Here is a 22,446-nt window from a genome sequence, read left to right on the forward strand (position 1 = left end):
ACTATACCATCAAAAGAAAGACTCAACTCTGTGAGATGAATGCACACATCAGAAAGCAGTTTCTCATAATGCTTCTTTCCAGTTTTTTTTTGAAGATACTTCCTTTAAAAACATAAGCATTTTTGGGCTAAATAATATTGCTTTGCAGATTATACAAAATCAGTGTTTCAAAACTCCTCAATCAAAATAAAGGTTTAACTGTGTGACAAATATGTACACATCACTAAGCAGTTTCTCTGGAAGCTTTTGTCTCGTTCTTCTCTGAAGATATTTCCTTTTCCACCATAGGCCTCAATGTGCTCCCAAATATCCCTTTGCAGAATCTACAAAGTGTTTCCAAACTGTTTAATGAAAAGAATGACTGAAATCTAGAGGAAATGGATAAATTCCTCAACACATACACCCTCCCAAGACTAAACCAGGAAGAAGTTGAATCTCTGAATAGACCAATAACAGGAGCTGAAATTGTGGCAATAATCAATAGCTTACCAACCAAAAAAAGTCCAGGACCAGATGGGTTCACAGCCGAATTCTACCAGAGGTACAAGGAGGAGCTGGTACCATTCCTTCTGAAACTATTCCAATCAATAGAAAAAGAGGGAATCCTCCCTCACTCATTTTATGAGGCCAGCATCATCCTGATACCAAAGCCTGGCAGAGACACAACAAAAAAAGAGAATTTTAGACCAATATCCTTGATGAACATTGATGCAAAAATCCTCAATAAGATACTGGCAAACAGAATCCAGCAGCACATCAAAAAGCTTATCCACCATGATCAAGTGGGCTTCATCCCTGGGATGCAAGGCTGGTTCAATATACGCAAATCAATAAATGTAATCCAGCATATAAACAGAACCAAAGACAAAAACCACATGATTATCTCAATAGATGCAGAAAAGGCCTTTGACAAAATTCAACAACCCTTCATGCTAAAAACTCTCAATAAATTAGGAATTGATGGGACGTATCTCAAAATAATAAGAGCTATTTATGACAAACCCACAGCCAATATCATACTGAATGGGCAAAAACTGGAAGCATTCCCTTTGAAAACTGGCACAAGACAGGGATGCCCTCTCTCACCACTTCTATTCAACATAGTGTTGGAAGTTCTGGCCAGGGCAATTAGGCAGGAGAAGGAAATCAAGGGTATTCAATTAGGAAAAGAGGAAGTCAAATTGTCCTTGTTTGCAGATGACATGATAGTATATCTAGAAAACCCCATTGTCTCAGCCCAAAATCTCCTTAAACTGATAAGCAACTTCAGCAAAGTCTCAGGATACAAAATCAATGTGCAAAAATCACAAGCATTCTTATACATCAATAACAGACAAACAGAGAGCCAAATCATGAGTGAACTCCCATTCACAATTGCTTCAAAGAGAATAAAATACCTAGGAATCCAACTTACAAGGGATGTGAAAGACCTCTTCAAGGAGAACTACAAACCACTGCTCAAGGAAATAAAAGAGGATACAAACAAATGGAAGAACATTCCATGCTCATGGGTAGGAAGAATCAATATCATGAAAATGGCCATCCTTCCCAAGGTAATTTACAGATTCAATGCCATCCCCATCAAGCTACCAATGACTTTCTTCACAGAATTGGAAAAAACTACTTTAAAGTTCATATGGAACCAAAAAAGAGCCCGCATCGCCAAGTCAATCCTAAGCCAAAAGAACAAAGCTGGAGGCATCACACTACCTGACTTCAAACTATACTACAAGGCTACAGTAACCAAAACAGCATGGTACTGGTACCAAAACAGAGATATAGATCAATGGAACAGAACAGAGCCGTCAGAAATAATGCCACATATCTACAACTATCTCATCTTTGACAAACCTGACAAAAACAAGAAATGGGGAAAGGATTCCCTATTTAATAAATGGTGCTGGGAAAACTGGCTAGCCATATGTAGAAAGCTGAAACTTGATCCCTTCCTTACACCTTATACAAAAATCAATTCAAGATGGATTAAAGACTTAAATGTTAGACCTAAAACCATAAAAATCCTAGAAGAAAACCTAGGCATTACCATTCAGGACATAGGCATGGGCAAGGACTTCATGTCTAAAACACCAAAAGCAATGGCAACAAAAGCCAAAATTGACAAATGGGATCTAATTAAACTAAAGAGCTTCTGCACAGCAAAGGAAACTACCAACAGAGTGAACAGGCAACCTACAAAATGGGAGAACATTTTCGCAACCTACTCATCTGACAAAGGGCTAATATCCAGAATCTACAATGAACTTCAACAAATTTACAAGAAAAAAACAAACAACCCCATCAAAAAGTGGGCGAAGGACATGAACAGACACTTCTCAAAAGAAGACATTTATGCAGCCAAAAAACACATGAAAAAATGCTCACCATCACTGGCCATCAGAGAAATGCAAATCAAAACCACAATGAGATACCATCTCACACCAGTTAGAATGGCAATCATTAAAAAGTCAGGAAACAACAGGTGCTGGAGAGGATGTGGAGAAATAGGAACACTTTTACACTGTTGGTGGGACTGTAAACTAGTTCAACCCTTGTGGAAGTCAGTGTGGCGATTCCTCAGGGATCTAGAACTAGAAATTCCATTCGACCCAGCCATCCCATTACTGGGTATATACCCAAAGGACTATAAATCATGCTGCTATAAAGACACATGCACACGTATGTTTATAGCCGCATTATTCACAATAGCAAAGACTTGGAACCAACCCAAATGTCCAACAATGATAGACTGGATTAAGAAAATGTGGCACATATACACCATGGAATACTATGCAGCCATAAAAAATGATGAGTTCACGTCCTTTGTAGGGACATGGATGAAATTGGAAATCATCATTCTCAGTAAACTATCACAAGAACAAAAAACCAAACACCGCATATTCTCACTCATAGGTGGGAATTGAACAATGAGAACACATGGACACAGGAAGGGGAACATCACACTTCGGGGACTGTTGTGGGGTGGGGGGAGGGGGGAGGGATAGCATTGGGAGATATACCTAATGCTAGATGACAAGTTGGTGGGTGCAGCGCACCAGCATGGCACATGTATACATATGTAACTTACCTGCACATTGCGCACATGTACCATAAAACCTAAAGTATAATAATGATGATAATAATAATAATAATAATAAAAGAAAAAAAAAAAAATAAAAAAAAATAAAATTGTAAAAAAAAAAAAAAAAAAAAAAAAAAAAGAATGACTGAACTCTATGAGAGGAATTCACACATCAGAAAGCAGTATCTCATAATTCTTCTTTCCAGGTTTTATCTGAAGATATTTCCTTTTTCACCATATTCTTTTTTTGCATTACCTAATATCGCTTTGCAGATTTTGCAAACAGAGTATTTCCAAAATGGCCAGTCAAAAGAAAATTTTACCTCTGTCAGATGAATGCACACACAGCAAAGTTGTTTTTTAAAAAGATTATTTCTAGTTTTATCCAAAGATATTTCCTTTATCACCGTAGGCTTTAATGAGCACCAAAACACCCTGTCACAGATTCTGCAAAAACAACGTTTGCAAACTGCTCTATCCAAAAACAGATTTACTTCTGTGAGTTGAATGCACACATCAAAAAGCCATTTCTCAAAATCTTATTTCTTGTGTTTATCTGAAGACATTTCCTTTTTCATCACAGGACTCAGTACACTCCCAAATATACCTTTGCAGATTTACCAAAACAGTGTTTCCAAACTGCTCAATCAAAAGAAACTTTTAATTTTGTCAGAAAAATTCACTCATCGCAAAGCAGTTTCTCAGGTAACTTCTCTCTAGTTCTTCTCTAAAGGTATTTCCTTCTCACCATAGCACTCAGTACACTCCCAAATATCCCTTCTCAGCTTCTATAAAAACAGTGGTTCTGAGCTGTTCCATCAAAAGAAGTATTTAACTCTGTGAAATGAACCCACACATCAGAAACCTGTTTCTCATAACACCCCTTTCCAGGTTTATCTGAAGATATTTCCTTGTTCACCATAGGCCCTTTTGCACTACATAACATCACTTTGCAGGTTATACAAAACACTGTTTCCAAACTGCTCACTCAGAAGAAAGATTTAACTCTATGAGATGAATGCACACATTATGAAGCAGTTTCTTAGAAACTTCAGTCTAGTTCATCCCTGAAGATATTTCCTTTATCACAATAGGCTTCAATGCGATCCCAAATATCAAGTTGCAGATCCTTCAAAAACAGTTTTCCCAATCTGCTCAATCAAAAAACAGGTTTAACTCTCAGAATTCAATGTACTCATTGCAAAGCATTTTCTCAAAAAGCTTTTTTGTAGTTTTTACTGAAGATATTTCCTTTTTCACCATAGGTCTCAGTGCACTCCAAAATATACATTTGCAGATTCTACAAAAACAGTGTTTCCAAACTGCTAAATCAAAAGAAAGGTTTTACTCTGTGAGATGAATGCACACATCAGAAAGCAGTTTCTCATGATGGTTGTTTCTTGTGTTTATATGAGGATATTTCCTTGTTCACCATAGTCTTTTTGCACTACCGAATATCGCTGTACAGATTCTACAAAAACAGTGTTTCCAAACTTCTGAGTCAAAAGAAAGGTTTAACTCTGTGAGATGAATGCACACACCACAAGGCAGTTTATTAAAAAGCTTCTTTATACTTTTTATCTGAAGATATTTGCTTTATCACCATAAGCTTCAATGTGCTTGCAAATATCCCATCGCAGATTCTACAAAAACAGTTTTCTAAACTGCTCAATGAAACAACAGTTTTAACTCTGTGAATTGAACCCACACATCACAAAGCAGTTTCTCAAAAAGCTTCTTTCTAGTTTTTATCTGAAGGTGTTTCCTTTTTCACCATAGGCCTCAGTGCACTCCCAAATATCCTGTTGCAGATTCTACAAAAACAGTGTTTCCAAATGGCCCAATCTAAAAACAAGTTTAACTCTGTGAGTTGAACGTGCACATCACAAAGCAGTTTCTCAAAAGAGTTCTTTCTAATTTTTATCCAAAATATTTCTTTTTACACTATAGGCCTAAATGCTCTCCCAAATATACTGTTGTGGACCCTACAAAAACAGTGTTTCCTAACTGCTCAATCAAAAGAAAGGTTTTGCTCTGTGAGATGAATGCACACATCACAAAGCAGTTTCTCAAAAGCTTCTTTCTTGTTTTTATCCATAGATATTTCCTTTTTCACCATAGCCTTCAATGCACTCCCAAATATTCCTTCACAGATTCTACAAAAACTGTGTTTCCAAACTACTCAATCAAAAGAAAGATTTAAATCTGTGAGATGAATGCAAACATCATAAAGCAGTTTCACAAATAGCTTCTGTCTAGTTCTCTGCCGATATTTCCTTTTCCATCTTAGGCCTCAATGCAGTCCCAAATATCCCTTCACAGATTGTACACAAACAGTTTTCCAAACTGTACCATCCAAAGAAGGACTTAACTCAGTGAGATGAACCCACAGTCAGAAACCAGTTTCTCATAATGCTTCTTTCCATCTTTTATCTGAAGATATTCCATGATTCACCATAGGGTTTTTTATACTATCAAATATGGCTCCACAGATTTTGCAAAAACAGTGTTTCCAAACTGCTCAGTCAAAAGTAAGGTTGAACTCTGTGAGATGAATGCACACATCACAAAGCAGATTCTCAAAAAGCTTCTTTCTAGTTTTTTGAAGGTATTTCCTTTATCCCCTTATGTTTCAATGCACTCCAAAATATACCATCACAGATTCTACATAAACAGTGTTTCCAAACTGCTCAGTCAAAAAACAGGTTTAATTCTGTGAGATGAGTGCACACATCACAAAACAGTTTCTCAAAATGATTCTCTCTAGTTTTTATCCGAAGATATTTCCTTTTTCACCAAAGGCCTCAGTGAGCTCTCAAATATCCTCTTGCGGATTCTACAAAAAGAGTGTTTCCAAACTGCTCAATTAAAAGAAAGTTTTACCTCTGTGAAATGAAGGAACACATAACAAGGCAATTTCTCAGATAGTTACTGTCTAGTTTGTCTCTGAAGAGATTTTCTTTAACACCATAGGCCTCAATGCATTCCCAAATATCCATTCACAGATTCTATAAAAATAATGTTTCTGAACTGTTCCATCAAAATGATTCAACTCTGTGAGATGAAGGCATGAATCACAAAGCTTTTTGTCAAAAAGCATATTTGTAGTTCTTATCTGAAGATATTTCCTGCTTCATCATGGACATCAGTCTGCTACAAAATATCCCTTTGCAGATTCCACAAAAAAAAACAGTGTTTCAAACTGTTCAATAGCAAAAAAAGTTTAACTCTCTGAGAAGAATGCACACATCACAAAGCAGTTTTTCAGAAAGCTTCTTTCTACTTTTTAACTGATGTTATATCCTTTTTTAAGATAGGATTCTTGTGCTCCTAAATATCACTTTGCAGATTCTACAAAACAGTGTTTCCAAACTACACAATCAAAAGAACGATTTAACTCTGTAAAATGAAGGCACATATCACTAAGCAGTTTCTTAGAAAGCTACTCTCGTTCTTCTCTGAAGATATTTTCTTTTCCACCATAGTCCTCAATGCACTCCCAAATATCCCTTTGCAGATTCTACAAAAACTGTTTCCAAACTGTTTCATCAAAACAAGGACATAACTGTCTGAGGTGAACACACACATCAGAAAGCAGTCTCTCATAACGCTTCTCTCCAGTTTTTATCTGAAGATATTTCCTTGTTGACCATAGGGTTTTTGGCAGTAACTAATATCACTTCTCAGATTTTGCAAAAACAATGTTTCCAAATTTCTCAGTCAAAAGAAAGGTTTAACTCTGTGAGATGAATACATATATCATGAAGCAGTGTCTCAAAAAGTTTCTTCCTAGTTTTTATCTGAAGATATTTCCTTTTTTTCACCCTAGGCCTCAATGCACTCCTAAATATCCCTTCACAGATTCTACAAAAACAGTTTCCAAACTGCTCAATCAAAAGAAAAGTTTAACTCTTTGAGATGAATGCACACATCTCAAAGCAGTTCCTCTCATTGCTTCTGCCTGGTTCTTCTCTGAGGTTATTTCCTTTTCCACCATCAGCCTCAAGGCAGTTCCAAATATCCCTTCACACATTTTACAAAAACAGTGTTTCCATACTGCTCTATCAAAAGAATGTTTTAACTCTGTGAGATGAAGGCACACATTAAAAAGTAGTTCCTCCAAAAGCTTCTGTCAAGTTCTTCAATGAAGTTATTTCCTTTTCCAGCTTAGACCTAAATGCGATCCCAAATATCCCTACGCATATTCTACAAAAACAGTGTTTCCAGACTGTTCCATCAAAAGAAGGACTTAACTGTGTGAGATGAATGCAAATATCAGAAAGCAGTTTCTCATAACGCTTCTTTCCAGTTTTTATCTGAAGGTATATCTTTTTCCACCATAGGCTTTTTTGTGCTACCAAATATCTCTCCACTGATTACAGAAAAACAGTTTTCCAAAAGTGCTCAGTCAATAGAATGGTTTAACTCTGTGACAGGAATGCATACATCACAAAGCAGTTTCTCAAAAAGCTTATTTCTAGTTTTTATCCCAATACATTTCCTTTTTCACCATAGGCCTAACTGTGATTTCAAATATCCCATTGCAAATTCTACAATAACATTTTTTCCAAACTGCTCAATCAAAAGAAAGAATTAAACCTGTGAGAAGAATGCACGTTCCAGAAATCAGTTTCTCAGAAAGTTTCTTTGTAGTTTTTATCCAAAGTTATTTTCTTTTTCACCATACGGTCCATGTGCTGCCAAATATCCCTTTTCAGATTCTGCCAAAACAGTGTTTCCAAACTGCTCAATAAAAAGAAAGATTTCCCAAATAGAGATTTGCAGATTCTACTAAAACAGCACTTCCAAAAAGTCTAGTTCTTCTCTGAAGATATTATTTTTCCACAACAGGTCTGAAAGTGCTACCAGATATACCTTCATAGATTCTTTAAAAACATTATTACCACGCTGTTCCATCAAAAGGAAGACAACTCTGTGAGATGAATGCTCATATTAGAAAGCAGTTTCTCATAATGCTTCATTCCAGTTTTTATCTGAAGAGATTTCCTTGCTCACTGTGGGCCATTTCATGCTTTATAACATCGCTTCGAAGATTAAGTGAAAACAGTGTTTCCAAACTGCTCAGTCAAAAGAAAAGTTTAACTCAGTGAGATGAATGCATATACATCAAAGCAGTTTCTCAAAAAGATTCTTTCTAGATTTCAATCTGAAGATATTTCGTTTTTCACAATAGGCATCAGTGCACTCCCTAATATCCCTTTGGAGATTCTACAAAAAAAGTGTCTAGAAACTCTTCAATCAAAAGAAATATTTAACTCCTTGAGAAGAATGAACACATCATAAAGTGGTTTCTCAGAAACTTTCTTTCTAGTTTTTATCTGAAATTATTTCTTTTTTCACCATAGGCTGCATGCGCTCCCAATGTCCCTTCACAGATTCTACAAAAACAGTGTTTCCAAACTGCTAAATCAAAAGAAAGGTTTAACTCTGTGAGATGAATGCACATATCACAAAGCAGTTTCTTAAAAAGCTTCTTTCTAGTTTTTAACTGAAGATATTTGCTTTTTCACCATAGGCTTCAATGTGCTCCCAAATATCCATTCACAGATTCTACAAAAGCAGTGTTTCCTAATACCTCAATCAAAAGAAAGGCTTACCTCTGTGAGAGGAAAGCACACATCACTAAGCAGTATCTCTGAAAGCTTCTGTGAAGTTCTTCCCTAAAGATATTTCCTTTTCTGCCATAGGCCTCAAAATGATGCCAAATATACCTTTGCAGATTCAAAAAAAAAAAAAAAAAACAGTGTTTCCAAACTGTTCCATCTAAAGATGGACTTAGTCTGTGAGATGAATGCACACATCAGAAAGCAGTTTGTCAAAACGCTTGTTTGCAGTTTTCATCTGATGTTATTTCCTTTTTCACCATAGGTTTTTTTGTGCTAACAAACATTGCTTGGCAGATTTTGCAAAAACACTGTTTCAAAACTGCTTCATAAAAGGAAAGGTTGAACTCTGTGAGAAGAATGCACATATCACAATGTGGTTTCTCAGAAAGCTTAGTTCTATTTTTTGTCTGAAGGTATTTACTTTTTCACTGTAGGCTTTTTTTGCACTACCTCATATTGCTTCACAGATTTTGTATAAACAGGGCTTCCAAACTGCTCAAAGAAAGGTTTATCTCTCTCAGATGAATGTACACATCACAAAGCAGATTCTCAGAAATCTTCTTTCTAGTTTTCATCTGGAGATATTTCTGTTTTCACCATAGGCCTCAGGGCCATCCTAAATATACCTTTGCAGATTCTACAAAAACTGTCTCCAAACTGCTCAATCAAAAGAAAGGTTTAACTCTATGAGGGAATGCATGCATCACAAAGCAGTTTCCTCACACAGCTTCTGTCTGATTCTTCTCTGAAGATATTCCCTTTTCCACCATAGGCCTCAATGCCCTACAAAAATCTCTTCTCAGATTTTATAGAAAGAGTGTTTCCAAAATGTTCCATCAAAAGAAAGATATAGTTCTGTGAGATGAACACACACTTCAGAAAGCAGATTCTCATAATACTTCTTTCAAGTTTTTTTCTGAAGATATTTCCTTGTTCACCCTAAACCATTGTGCACAACCTAACAATGCTTCACAGATTATACAAAAACAGTGTTTCCAAACTGCTCTGTCAAATGTAAAGCTTAACTCTGTGAGGTGAATGCATACATCACAAAGAAGTTTCTAAACAGCTTCTTTCTAGATTTTATCTGAAGATATTTCATTTTTTACCATAGGCATAAGTCTGCTCCCAAAGATATATTTGCAGATTCTATGTAAACAGTGTTTCCAAACTGCTCAATCAAAAGAAACTTTTAATTCTTTGAGAAGAATGCACACATCACAATGCAGTTTCTCAGAAATCTTCTTTCTAGTTTTTATCACAATATGTGTGAAGGCACTCCCAAAAAAAACTTTCTAATTTTTATCCAAAGATATTTCCTTTGTCACCACGGGCATCAGAGTGCTCCCAAATACTCCATCACACATTCTACAAAAACAGTGTTTCCAAACTGCTCAATGAAAAAACACGTTTAACTCTGTGAGATGAATGCACACATCACAAAGCAGTTTCTCAAAAAGTTACCTTCTAGTTGTTATCCAAAGATGTTTCCTTTTTCACCATAGGCCTCAGTGCACTCTGAAATATACCTCTGCAGATTCTAAAAGAACAGTGTTTCAAACTGCTCCAACAAAAAAGAAGTTTAACTCTGTGAGATGAATGCACACATCATGAAGCAGTTTCTCAGAAAGCTTCTGTCTAATTCTTCTCTGAACTTACTTCCTTTTCCATTATTGGCCTCAATGCACTCCTAAATATACCTTCACAGATTCTATAAAAACAGCATTTCTGATCTGTTAAATAATTAGCTCTGTGATATGAACACACACATCAGAAAGCATTTTTTTGCAACACTTCTTTCCAGTTTTTATCTGAAGATATTTAGCTGTTCACCATAGGCCTTTTTGCACTACATAACATTGCTTTGCTGATTATACAAAAACAGTGTTTCCAAACTGTTCAGTGAAAAGAAATATTTAACTCTGTGAGATGAATGCATACATCACAAAGGGGTTTCTCAAGAAGCATCTTTCTAGGTTTTATCTGAAGATATTTCCTTTTTCACCAGAGTCATCAGTGTGCTCCCAAATATCCTTTTCCAGATTCTACAAAAACAGTGTTTCCAAATTGCTCAGTCAAAAGAAAAGTTTAACTCAGTGACATGAATGCAAACGTCACAAAGTAGTTTCCAAAAAATCTTCTTTCTAGTTTTTATCCAAAGATATTTACTTTCTCAGCATAGGCCTCAGTGCACACAAAATATACCCTTGCAGATTCTACTAAAACAGTGTTTCCAAACTACTCAATCAAAAGAAAGGTTTAAGTCTGTCAGATGAATGCACACATACCAAAGAAGTTTCTCAGATAGCTTCTATCTAGTTGTTCTCTGAAGATATTTCCTTTTCCACCACAGGCCTCAATGCACTCCCAAATATCCCTATGCAGATTCATAAAAACAATGTTTCCAAACTGTTCCATCTAAAGAAGGCTTTAATTCTGTGATGCAAGTGCACACATCAGAAAGCACTTTCTCATAACGCTTCTCTCGAATTTTTATATGAAGATATCTCCTTTTTCACCATAGACCTTTTTGTGCTAATATTGCTTCACAGATTATAAAAAACCGGGTTTCCAAAATGCTCAGCCAAAGGAAAGTTTAACTCTGTGAGATGAATGCGTACATAACAAAGCAGTTTCTCAGAAAGTTTCTTTCTAGTTTTACTCTGAAGGTATTTCCTTTTTCACCATAGGCATCACTGTGCCACTAAATATCCCTTTGAAGATTCTACAAAAACAGTGCTTCCAAACTACTCAATTAAAAGAAATGCTTAACTCTGTGAGAAGATTGCACACAACACAAAGCAGTTTCTCAGAAAGCTTCTTTTTAGTTTTTATCAGAAATTATCTCCTTTTTCAACATAGGCTTCACTGGTTTCCCAAATATCCCTTCACAGATTCTACAAAAACTATTTCCAAACTGCTCAATCAAAAGAAACTTTTGACTCTGTGAGATGAATGCACACATCCCAAAGCAGTTTTTCAGAAAGATTCTGTCTAGTTCTTCTCTGAAGATATTTCCCTTTCCACCCTAAGCCTCAATGCACTTCTAAATTTTCCTTCACACATTCTACAAAAACAGTATTTCCAAACTGTTCTATCAAAAGAAGGACTTAACTCTGTGAGATGAACGTATACCTCAGAAAGCAATTTCACATAATGCTTCTTCCAGTTTTTATCTGAGGATATTTCCTTGTTCACCATACACCTTTTTGCACCACCTAACATCACTTTGCAGATTATATGGAAACAGTGTTTGCAAACTGCTCAATCAAAAGAGGGGTTAAACTCTATGAGATGAATGCACACATCAGAAAGGAGTTTCTCCAAAAGCTTCTTTCTAGTTTTTATCTGAAGTTATTTCCTTTTTCACCATAGTCTTCAATTCACTCCCAAATATCCCTTCACAGATTCTACAAAAACTGTGTCTCCAAATTGCTCAGAAAAAGAAAGGATTAACTCTGTTGGCTCAATTCACACATCACAAGGCCATCTCTCAAAAATCTTCTTATCTGAAGACAGTTCCTTTTTCACCATATAAATAGTTCGCTCCCAAATATCCCTTAGCAGATTCTACAAAAACAGTGTTTCCAAACTGCTCTATCAAAAGAAATGTTTAACTCCATGAGATGAATTCACACATCCCAAAGCAGTTTCTCAGAAAGCTTCTGTCTAGTTCTTCAATGAAGATAATTCCTTTTCATCTTTAGGCCTCATTGCGCTCCCAAATATCCCTTCACAGATTTTCCAAAAACAGTGTTTCCAAGCTGTCCCATCAAAAGAAGGACTTAACCTTGTGAGATGAATGCACACATCAAAAAGCGGTTCCTCATAACACTTCTTTTAAGTTTTTATCTGAAGATATTTCCTTGTTCACCAAATGCTTTTTACCCCTACCTAACATCTTGTCACATATCACTGAAAAACAGTTTTTCCAAACTGCTCAGTCAAAAGAAAAGTTTAACTCTGTGGCCTAAATGCATAAATCACAAAGCAGTTTCTCAAAATGTTGCTTTGTAGTTTTTATCTGAAGATATTTCCTTTTTCACCATAGGCATCAGAGCGCTCCAAAATATCCCTTTGCAGATTCCACCAAAACAGTGTTTCCAAACTGCTAAATCAAAAGTAACGTTTAAATCTGTGAGAAGAATGCACGCATCACAAAACGGTTTCACAGAAAGCTTCTTTATAGTTTTTATCTGAAGTTATTTCCTTTTTCACCATACGCATTGTGTGCTCCCAAATATCCCTTTGCAGAATCTACAAAAACATTGTTTCCCAACTGATTAATCAAAATAAAGGTATATTTCTCTGAGATGAATGCATACATCTCAAAGCAGCTTCTCAAATAGGTTATTTCTAGTTTTTATCTGAAGATATTTCCTTTTTCACCATACACCACGTGCACTCCCAAATATCCCAGCACAGATTCTACAAAAACAGTGTTTCCAAACTGCTCAATAAAAAGAAAGGTTTAAATCTGTGAGATTAATGCATACATCACAAAGCAACTTCTCAGAAAGCATCTGTCTAGTCTTCTATGAAGACAATTCCTTTTTAACCACAGGCCTCAATGCACTCCCAAATATCTCTTTGCAGATTCTACAAAAACAATGTTTCCAAACTGTTCCATCAAAAGAAAGACTTAACTCTGTGAAATGAACACACACATCAGAAAGCAGTTTCTCATAATGCTTCTTTCCAATTTTCTTCTGAAGATAATTCCTTGTTCACAATAAGCTTTTCTACACTATCTGATATCGCTTCACAAAATTTGCAAAAACACTATTTCCAAAGAGCTCATTTTGGAAAGAAAGTTTTAACTCTGTGATGTGAATGCACACATCACAAAGCAGTTTCTCCAAAAGCTTCTTTCTACTTTTTTCCAAAGATATTTCATTTATCACCATAGGCTTCAATGAACTCCCAAATATCCTGTTGCAGATTCTACATAAACAGTGTTTCTAACCTGCTCAATCAAAAAAACAGGTTTAACCCTGTGAGTGTGACATGTCATCAAAAAGAAGTTCCTCAGAAACCTTCTTTCTAGTTTTTATCCAAAGAAATTTCCTTTTTCACCACAGGCCTTGTGCACTCCAAAATATCCCTTCGCAGATTCTGCAAAAACGGTTATTCCAAACTGCCCAATGAAAAGAAAGGTTTAACTTTGTGAGACGAATGGACACATCAAGTAGCAGTTTCTCAAAAATCTTCTTTCTAGTTTTCATTGGAAGATATTTCCTTTTTCACCATAGGCTTCAATGCACTCCCAAATATACCTTCACAGATTCTACAAAAAAAGTGTTTCCAAACTGCTCAAAGAAAATAAAGGTTTAACTCAGTGAGATGAAAGGTCTAATTCAGTGAGATGAATGCAGACCTCACAAAGCAGTTTCTCAGAGAGCTTCTGTCTAGCTCTTCTCTGATATTTCCTTTTATACCATAGACCTCAAAATGTTCCCAAATATCTGTTTGTGGAATCTTTAAATACTGACTTACTGAACTGTTCCATCCAAAGTAAGATTTAACTCTGTGAGATGAATGCAGATATCAGAAAGCAGTTTCTCACATCATTTCTTTTTTTTTTTTTCTGTTTTTGAGACAGAGTCTTGCTCTGTCACCCAGGCTGGGGTGCAGTGGGGCAATCTTGGCTCACTGCAAGCTCCACCTCCTGGGATCATGCCATTCTCCTTCCTCAGTCTCCCGAGTAGCTGGGACTTCAGGCGCCCACCACCACGCCCAGCTAATTTTTTGTATTTTCAGTAGAGATGGGGTTTCACTGTCTCACATGGTTTCTTTCCAATTTTTATCTTAAGATAATTCCTTGTTTACCATAGGCCTTTTGAGCTACCTAACATTACTTAGCAGATTCTATAAAACTAGTGTTTCCAAACTTCTCAATCAAAAGAAACGTTTATCTGCATGAGAAGAATGCACACATCATATAAAAGTTTCTCAGAAGGCTTCTTTCTACCTTTAATCGGAATTTATTTCCTTTTTCAGCATACGCTTTGTGCACTCTGAAATATCCCTTTGCAGATTCTGCAAAAACTGTTTCCAAACTGATCATCCAAAGGCAAGGTTTAACTCTGTGAGGTGAATGCAAACACCACAAAGCAGTTTATCAAAAAGCTTCTTTCTAGTTTTTATGTGAAGATATTTCCTTTTTCACCATAGGCTTAAATGCACTCCCAAATATCCCTTCACAGATTCTACAAAAAAAGTGCTTCCAAACTGCTGAATCAAAAGAAAGGTTTAATTCTGTGAGATGATTGCACATCACAAAGCAGTTTCTCTGAAAGCTTCTGCCTAGTTTTTCTCTGAAGATATTTCCTTTTCCACCATAGGCCTCAACGAGTTCCAAAATATCTCTTCATAGATTCTACAAAAACAGGGTTTCCAAACTGCTCAATCAGAAAACGGGTTTACCACTGTGAGGTGAATACACCCGTCACAAAGAGGTTTCCCAAAAAGCTTCTTTCTTGTTTTTATCCTAAGATATTTCCTTTATCACCATAGGCTTCAATGTGCTCCCAAATATCCCATCACAGATTCTACAAAAACAATGTGTGCAAACTGCTCAATCAAAAAACAGGTTTACCTCTGTGAATTGAATACATGCATCACAAAGCAGTTTCTCAAAAAGTTTCTTTGTAGTTTTTAATCCATAGATATTTCCTTTTTAACCATATGCCTCAGTGCACTCCAAAATATACCTTTGCAGATTCTACAAAAACAATGTTTCCAAACTGCTCCATCAAAAGAAAGGTTTAACTCTGTGAGATGTATGCCCCCATCACAAAGCAGTTTCTCAGATAGCTTCTGTCTAGTTCTACTATGAATCTTTTTCCTCTTCCACTGTAAGCCTCAATGCGCTCCCAAAAGTCCCTTCACAGTTTCTCTAAAAATAGTTTCCAAACTATTCCATCAAAAGAAAGATTTAACTCTGTGAGATGAATGCACACCTCAGAGAGCAGTGTCTCATAACTTTTCCTTCAGTTTTTATCCTAAGATATTTGCTTGATCACTACAGGCTTTTTTGCTCTACATAGTATCGCTTCACAGATTTTGCAAATACAGTGTTTCCAAACTGTTCAATCAAAATAATGGCTTAATTCTATGAGATGAATGCACACATCACAAAGCAGTTTCTCAGAAAGCTTCTTCCTAGATTTTATCCAAAGATATTTCCTTTTTCACAATAGTCTTCAATGCACTCCCAAATATACCTTTGCAGGTTCTATAAAAACAGTGTTTCCAAACTGCTCAATAAAAAGAAAGTTTTAACTCTGTGAGATGAATGGATACATCACAAAGCAGTTTCACGGAAGCTTCTGGTTAGTTTTCTCTGAAGATATTTCCTTTTCCATGATAAGCCTAGGTTTGCTACCAAATATCCCTTCGCTGATTCTACATAAACAGTGTTTCCAAACTGTTCCATTAAAAGGAGGACTTAACTCTTAGAGGTGAATGCACACATCAGAAAGTTATTTCTCATAACGCTTCTTTCCATTTTTTATCTAAAGTTATTTCCTTTTTCAGCATAGGCTTTTTTGCATTACCTAATATCCTGTTACAGATTTTACAAAAACAGTGTCACCAAACTGATCAATCAAAAGAAAGTTTTAACTCTGAGTGAATACAAATCACAAACCAGTTTTTCAAAAAGATTCTTTCCAGTTTTAATCCTAAGATATTCCTGTATCACCCAACACAGGCTTAAATGTGCTCAAAAATAGCCAGTCACAGATTCTACAAAAACAGTGTTTCCAAACTGCACAATCAAAAAAACAGATTTAATTCTACGAGTTGAATTCACACATAACAAAGCAGTTTCTCAAAAAGATTTTTCTACTTTTTATCCGAACATATTTTTTCACCATAGGCTTCAGTGTGCTCCCAAATATACCTTTGCAAATTCTGCTATAACAGTGTTTCCAAATTGATCAATCAAAAGAAAAGTTTAACTCTGTGAGATGAATGCAATTCACATAATAAAGCAATTTCGCAGATAGCTTCTCTCTACTTCTTCTCTGAAGATATTTCCTTTTCCACCATAGGCCTCAATGTGCTCCCAGTTATCCCTTTGCAGATTCTATGAAAACAGTGATTCCAAACTGTTGAATCAGTAGAAAGATTTAACTCTGTGAGATGAACTTACACATCAGAAAGCAGTTTCTCATAAATCTTCTTTCTAGTTTTTATCTTAAGATATTTACTTGTTTACCAGAGGCCTTTCTACACTACCTAGCATCGCTTCCCAGATTATACAAACACAGTGTTTGCAAGCAGCTCAGTCAAAACAAAAGTTTAACACTGTGAGATGAATGCATGCATCATAAAGCAGTTTCTCAAAAAGCTTCTTTCTAGTTTTTATCCAAAGATATGTCCTTTATCACCATAGACTTCAATGCACTCCCAAATATCATGTCACAGATTGTACAAAAACACTATCTCCAATCTGCTCAATCATAAAGCAGTTTCTCAAAAAGCTTCTTTCTAGTTTTTATCCAAAGATATGTCCTTTATCACCATAGACTTCAATGTGCTCCCAAATATCATGTCACAGACTGTAGAAAAACACTATCTCCAATCTGCTCAATGAAAGAACAGATTTAACTTGGTGAGATGAACGCACACATACCAAAGCAGTTTCTCCAATATCTTCTGTCTACTTCTTCTCTGAGGATATTTCCTTTTCCACCATAGGCCTCAATGCACTCCCAAATATCCCTTTGCAGACCCTGTAAAAACAGTGTTGCTCAACTGTTCCATTAAAACAAGGATTTAATTCTGTGAGATGAATGTGTACATCACAAAGCAGTTTCTCATAATGCTTCTTTAGAGTTTTTACATGAAGACATTTCCTTATTCACCACAGACCTTTTTGTGATACCTATAATTGCTTCGTAGATTATACAAAAACAATCTTGCCAAAATGCTCAATCAAAAGAAAAGTTTAAGACTGTGAGATGAATGCTTACCTGACAAAGCAGTTCCTCAAAAAGCTTCTTTCTAGTTTTTATCCAAAGATATTTCCATTTCACCATAGTCATCAGTGTGGTCCAAAATACCCCTTTGCAGATTCTACAAAAACAGTGTTTCCAAACTGCTGAATACAGAAACAGGTTTAACTATGTGAGTTGAATGTACACATCACAGAGCAGTTTCTCCAAAATGTTCTTTCTAGCTTTTATCCAAAGGTATTTCCTTTTCCACCATCGGGCTCAATGAGCTCCCAAATATCCCTTTGTGTATTTTATAAAAACAGTGTTTCCAAATAGTTCCATCAAAAGAAGGATTTAACCCTGTGAGATGAATGCGCTCATCAGAAAGCAGTTTCTCATAACGCTTCTTTCCAGTTTTTAGGTGAAGATATTTCCTTGTTCACCATAGGACTTTTTGCACTACCCAACATCGCTTTGCAGATTACAGAAAAACAGTCTTTCCAAAGTGCTAGGTCAAAAGAAAAGTTTAACTGTGTGTGATGAATGCGTACATCACAAAGCAGTTTCTCAAAAAGCTTCTTTCTAGTTTTTTTCCGAAGATATTTCATTTTTCACCATAGGCATCAGTGCGCTCCCCAATATCCCTTTGCAGATTCTACAAAAAGAGGCTTTCCAAATTGCTCAATCAGAAGAAAGGTTTATCCCTGTGAGAAGAATGCGCATGTCATAAAGCAGTTTCTCTGAAAGTTTCTTTCTAGTTTTCATGGGAAGTAATTTCCTTTTTCACCATAGGACTCATGCGAGCCAAATATCCCTTCACAGATTCTCCAAAAACAGTGTTTCCAAACTGATCAATCTAAATAAAGGTTTAACTCTGTGAGATGAATGCACACTTCATAAAGCAGTTTCTCAAAAAGCTTCTTTCTTCTTTTTATCTGAAGATATTTGCTTTTATCACCCTAGGATTCAATGAACTCCCAAATATGCCTTCGCTGATTCTACATAAGCAGTTTTTCCAAACTGCTCAAATAAAAGAAAGATTTAAATCTGTGAGATGAATACACACATCAGAAAGCAGTTTCTCAGAAAGCTTCTATCTAGTTCTTCTCTGAAGATATTTCCTTTCCGCCATAGGCCTCAGTGTGTTCCCAAATATCCCTTCGCAGATCCTACAAAAACAGTGTTACCAAACTGTTCCACCAAAAGAATGACTTAAATCTGTGTGATGAACACGCACATCAGAAAGCAGTTTCTGATAACGCTTCTTTTCAGTTTTTATCTGAAGATATTTTCTTTTTCACCATAGGCTTTTTTGCACTACCTAATATCACTTCGCAGGTTTGCAAAAACAGTGTTTCCAAACTGCTCAGTCTAAAGAATTGTTTAAATTTGTGAGATGAATACACACATCACAAAGATGTTTCTCAAAAAGCTTCTTTCTAGTTTTTATCCTAAAATGTTTCCTTTTTCACCATAGGCTTCAATGCAGTCCCAAATATCCCATCGTAGATTCTACAAAAACACTGTTTCCATTCTTCTCAATAGAACAACAAGTTTAACTCGGTCAGTTGAACACAAACATCATAAGGCAATTTCTCAAAAAGCTTCTTCCTAGTTTTTATCTGAAGATATTACCTTTTTCACAATAGCCCCTAGTGAGCTTCCAAATATCACATCACAGATACTTCATACACAGTGTTTCCATACTGCTCAATTAAAAAATAGATTTAACTCTGAGTTGAATGCACACTTCACAAAAAGTGATTTCTCAAAAACCTTCTTTCGATTTTTTATCCAAACATTTCCCTTTTCACCATGGGCCTCATGAGCTCCCAAATATCATTTTGCAGATTCTACAGATAAAGTGTTTCCAAACTGATCAATGGAAAGGTTGGTTGAACTCTGTGAGATGAGTGCATGCTTTGCAAAGCAGTTTCTGAAGAAGCTTCTTTCTAGTTTTAATCTGAAGATATTTCCTTTATCACCATGTGGTTCAATGAGCTCCCAAGTATCCCTTTGCAGATACTATATAAACAGTGTTTCCAAACTGTTCCTTCAAAGAAGGATTTACCTCAGTGAGATGAATGTCCACATCAGAAAGCAGTTTCTCATAACGCTTCTTTCCAGTTTTTATCGGTAGGCATTTCCTTGTTCAGAATAGGCCTTTTTGAGCTACCTAACATTGCTTTGCAGATTAAACAAAGTTAGTGTTTCCAAATTGCTCTGTCAAAAGAAAAAATTATCTCTGTGAGATGAATGCAAACATCAGGAAGCAGTTTCTCAAAAAGATTCTTTCTAGTTTTTATCCAAAGATATTTACTTTTTCACCATAGGCTTCAATGCACTCCCAAATATCCCATAGCAGATTGTACAAAAAAAGCATTTCAAAACTGCTCAATGAAAAAAAATTCAAATTTATGAGTTGAATGCACATATCACAAAACAGTTTCTCTAAAATCTTCTTTCTAGTTTTTATCCAAAGATATTTCGTATTTCACCATAGGCCTCAGTGCGCTCCCAAATATACATTTGCAGATTCTACAAAAATAGTGTTTAGAAACTGATCAATCAAAAGAAAGTTTTAACTCTATGAGTTTAACATCTCAAAGCAGTTTCTCAAATAACTTCTTTCTAGTTTTTCTCTGAAGATATTTCCATTTTCACCATAGGCTTCAAGGTGCTCCCAAGTATCCCTTCACAGATTCTACAAAAGCAGTGTTTCCAAACTGTTCTATGAAAGAAGGATGTATCACTGTGAGATGAATGCACACATCTGAAACCAGTTTCTCCTAACGATTCTCTCCAGTTTTTAACTGAAGATATTTTCTTTTTCACCATAGGCTTATTTGTGCAACCTTGTATCGCTTCACAGATTTTGCAAAAAGAGTGTTTCCAAGCTGCTCATTCAAAAGAAAGGTTTTACTTTGTGAGATGAATGCACACATCACAAGGTGGTTTCTCAAAAAGCTTCTTTCTAGTTTTTATCTGAAGATATTTCCTTTTTCACCATAAGCTTCAGTAAGCTCTCAAGTATCCCTTTGCAGATTCTACAAAAACAGTTTTTCCAAACTGCTCAATCAAAAGAAAGGTTTAACTCTGTGAGATGAATGCACACATCAAAAAGCAGTTTCTCAGAAAGCTTCTCTCTAGTTCTTTTCTGAAGATATTTATTTTCCCACGAGAGGCCTCAATGCGCTACTAAACATCACTTCATAGATTCAGTGAAAACAATGTTTCTGAATTGTTCCATCAAAAGAAGGACTTAACTCTGTGGGATAAACGCACACATCAGAAATCAGTTTCTGTAACACTTCTCTCCAGTTTTTATCTGAAGATATTCCCTTGTTCATCATAGGCTTTTCTGTGCTACATAACATCACATCACAGATTTTCAAAAATAGTGTTTCCAAACTGCTCAATAAAAAGAATGGTTTAACTCTCTGAGATGAATGCAGATATCACAAAGCAGTTTCTCAGAACACTTCTTACTTCTTTTAATGTGAAGGTATTTCCTTTTTCACTGTAAGGCTTCATTATGCTCCTAAATATGCCTTCGAAGTTTTTACAAAACCTGTGTTTCCAAACTGCTCGATCAAAAGAAAGGTTTAACTCTATGTGATGAATGCACACATTGAAAGCAGTTTCTCAGAAAACTTCTGTCTAGTTTTTCTCTAAAGATATTTCCTTTTCCACTGTAGGCCTTGATGCACTCCCAATATCCCTTCACAGATTCTACAAAAACAGTGTTTCCAAACTGTGCCATCAGAAGAAGGATTTAACTCTGTGAGATGAATGCGCACTTCAGAAAGCAGTTTCTCATAACCCTTCTTTCAGGTTTTTATCTGAATGTATTGTGTTTTTCACCATAGGCCTTTTTGTGCTACCAAACATCACTTCACAGATTCAACAAAAACAGTGTTTCCAAACTGCTTAATCAAAAAACATGTTTAACTCTCTGAGATGAATGCACACCTCACAAAGCAGTTTCTCAAAAAATTTCTTTATAATTTACCTCCGAAGATATTTTATTTTTCACCTTAGAACTAACTGCCCTTTAAATATCACTTTGTTGATTCTACGAAAACAGTGTTTCCAAACTGCGCAATCAAAAGGAACTTTTAACTGTGAGAAGAATGCACACATCTCAAAGGGGTATTTCAGAAAACTTCTTTCTGGATTTTACCCAAAGACATTTCTTTTTTCATTATAGTCTTCAATGTGCTCCCAAATATCAATTCGTAGATTCTACAAAAAGAGTGTTTCAAAACTGCTCAATCGAAAAACAGGTTTGAATCTGTGAATTGTATGCACACACACTCATAGGAGTTTCTCAAAAGTCTTCTTTCTAGTTTTTCTCTGAAGATATTTCCTTTTTCACCATAGACCTCTGGGCACTCCCAAATATACTTTTGCAGATTCTACAAAAATATTGTTTCAAAACTTCTCAATCAAAAGAAAGTTGAACTCTGTGAGATGAATGCACACATCACAAACCAGTTTCTCAGATAGTTTCTGTCTAGTTCTTCTCTGAAGTTATTTCATTTTCCACTACAGGCCTCAATACACTCCCAAATACCCTTCACAGATTCTCTAAAACCGTGTTTCCAAACTCTTCCATCAAAAGGCACATTTAACTCTGTGAGATGAACTCACATACAATGCAGTTTCTCAACACTTCTTTCTAGTTTTTATCTGAAGATATTTCCTTGTTCACCATAGGCCTTTTTGCATTACCTAACATCACTTCACAGATTATGCAGAAACAGTGCTTCCAAACTGCCCAGTCAAAAGAAAA

This window comes from Pongo abelii, chromosome 12 (assembly GCF_028885655.2).
Source record: "Pongo abelii isolate AG06213 chromosome 12, NHGRI_mPonAbe1-v2.0_pri, whole genome shotgun sequence".
In the NCBI taxonomy this organism is placed as follows: domain Eukaryota; kingdom Metazoa; phylum Chordata; class Mammalia; order Primates; family Hominidae; genus Pongo; species Pongo abelii.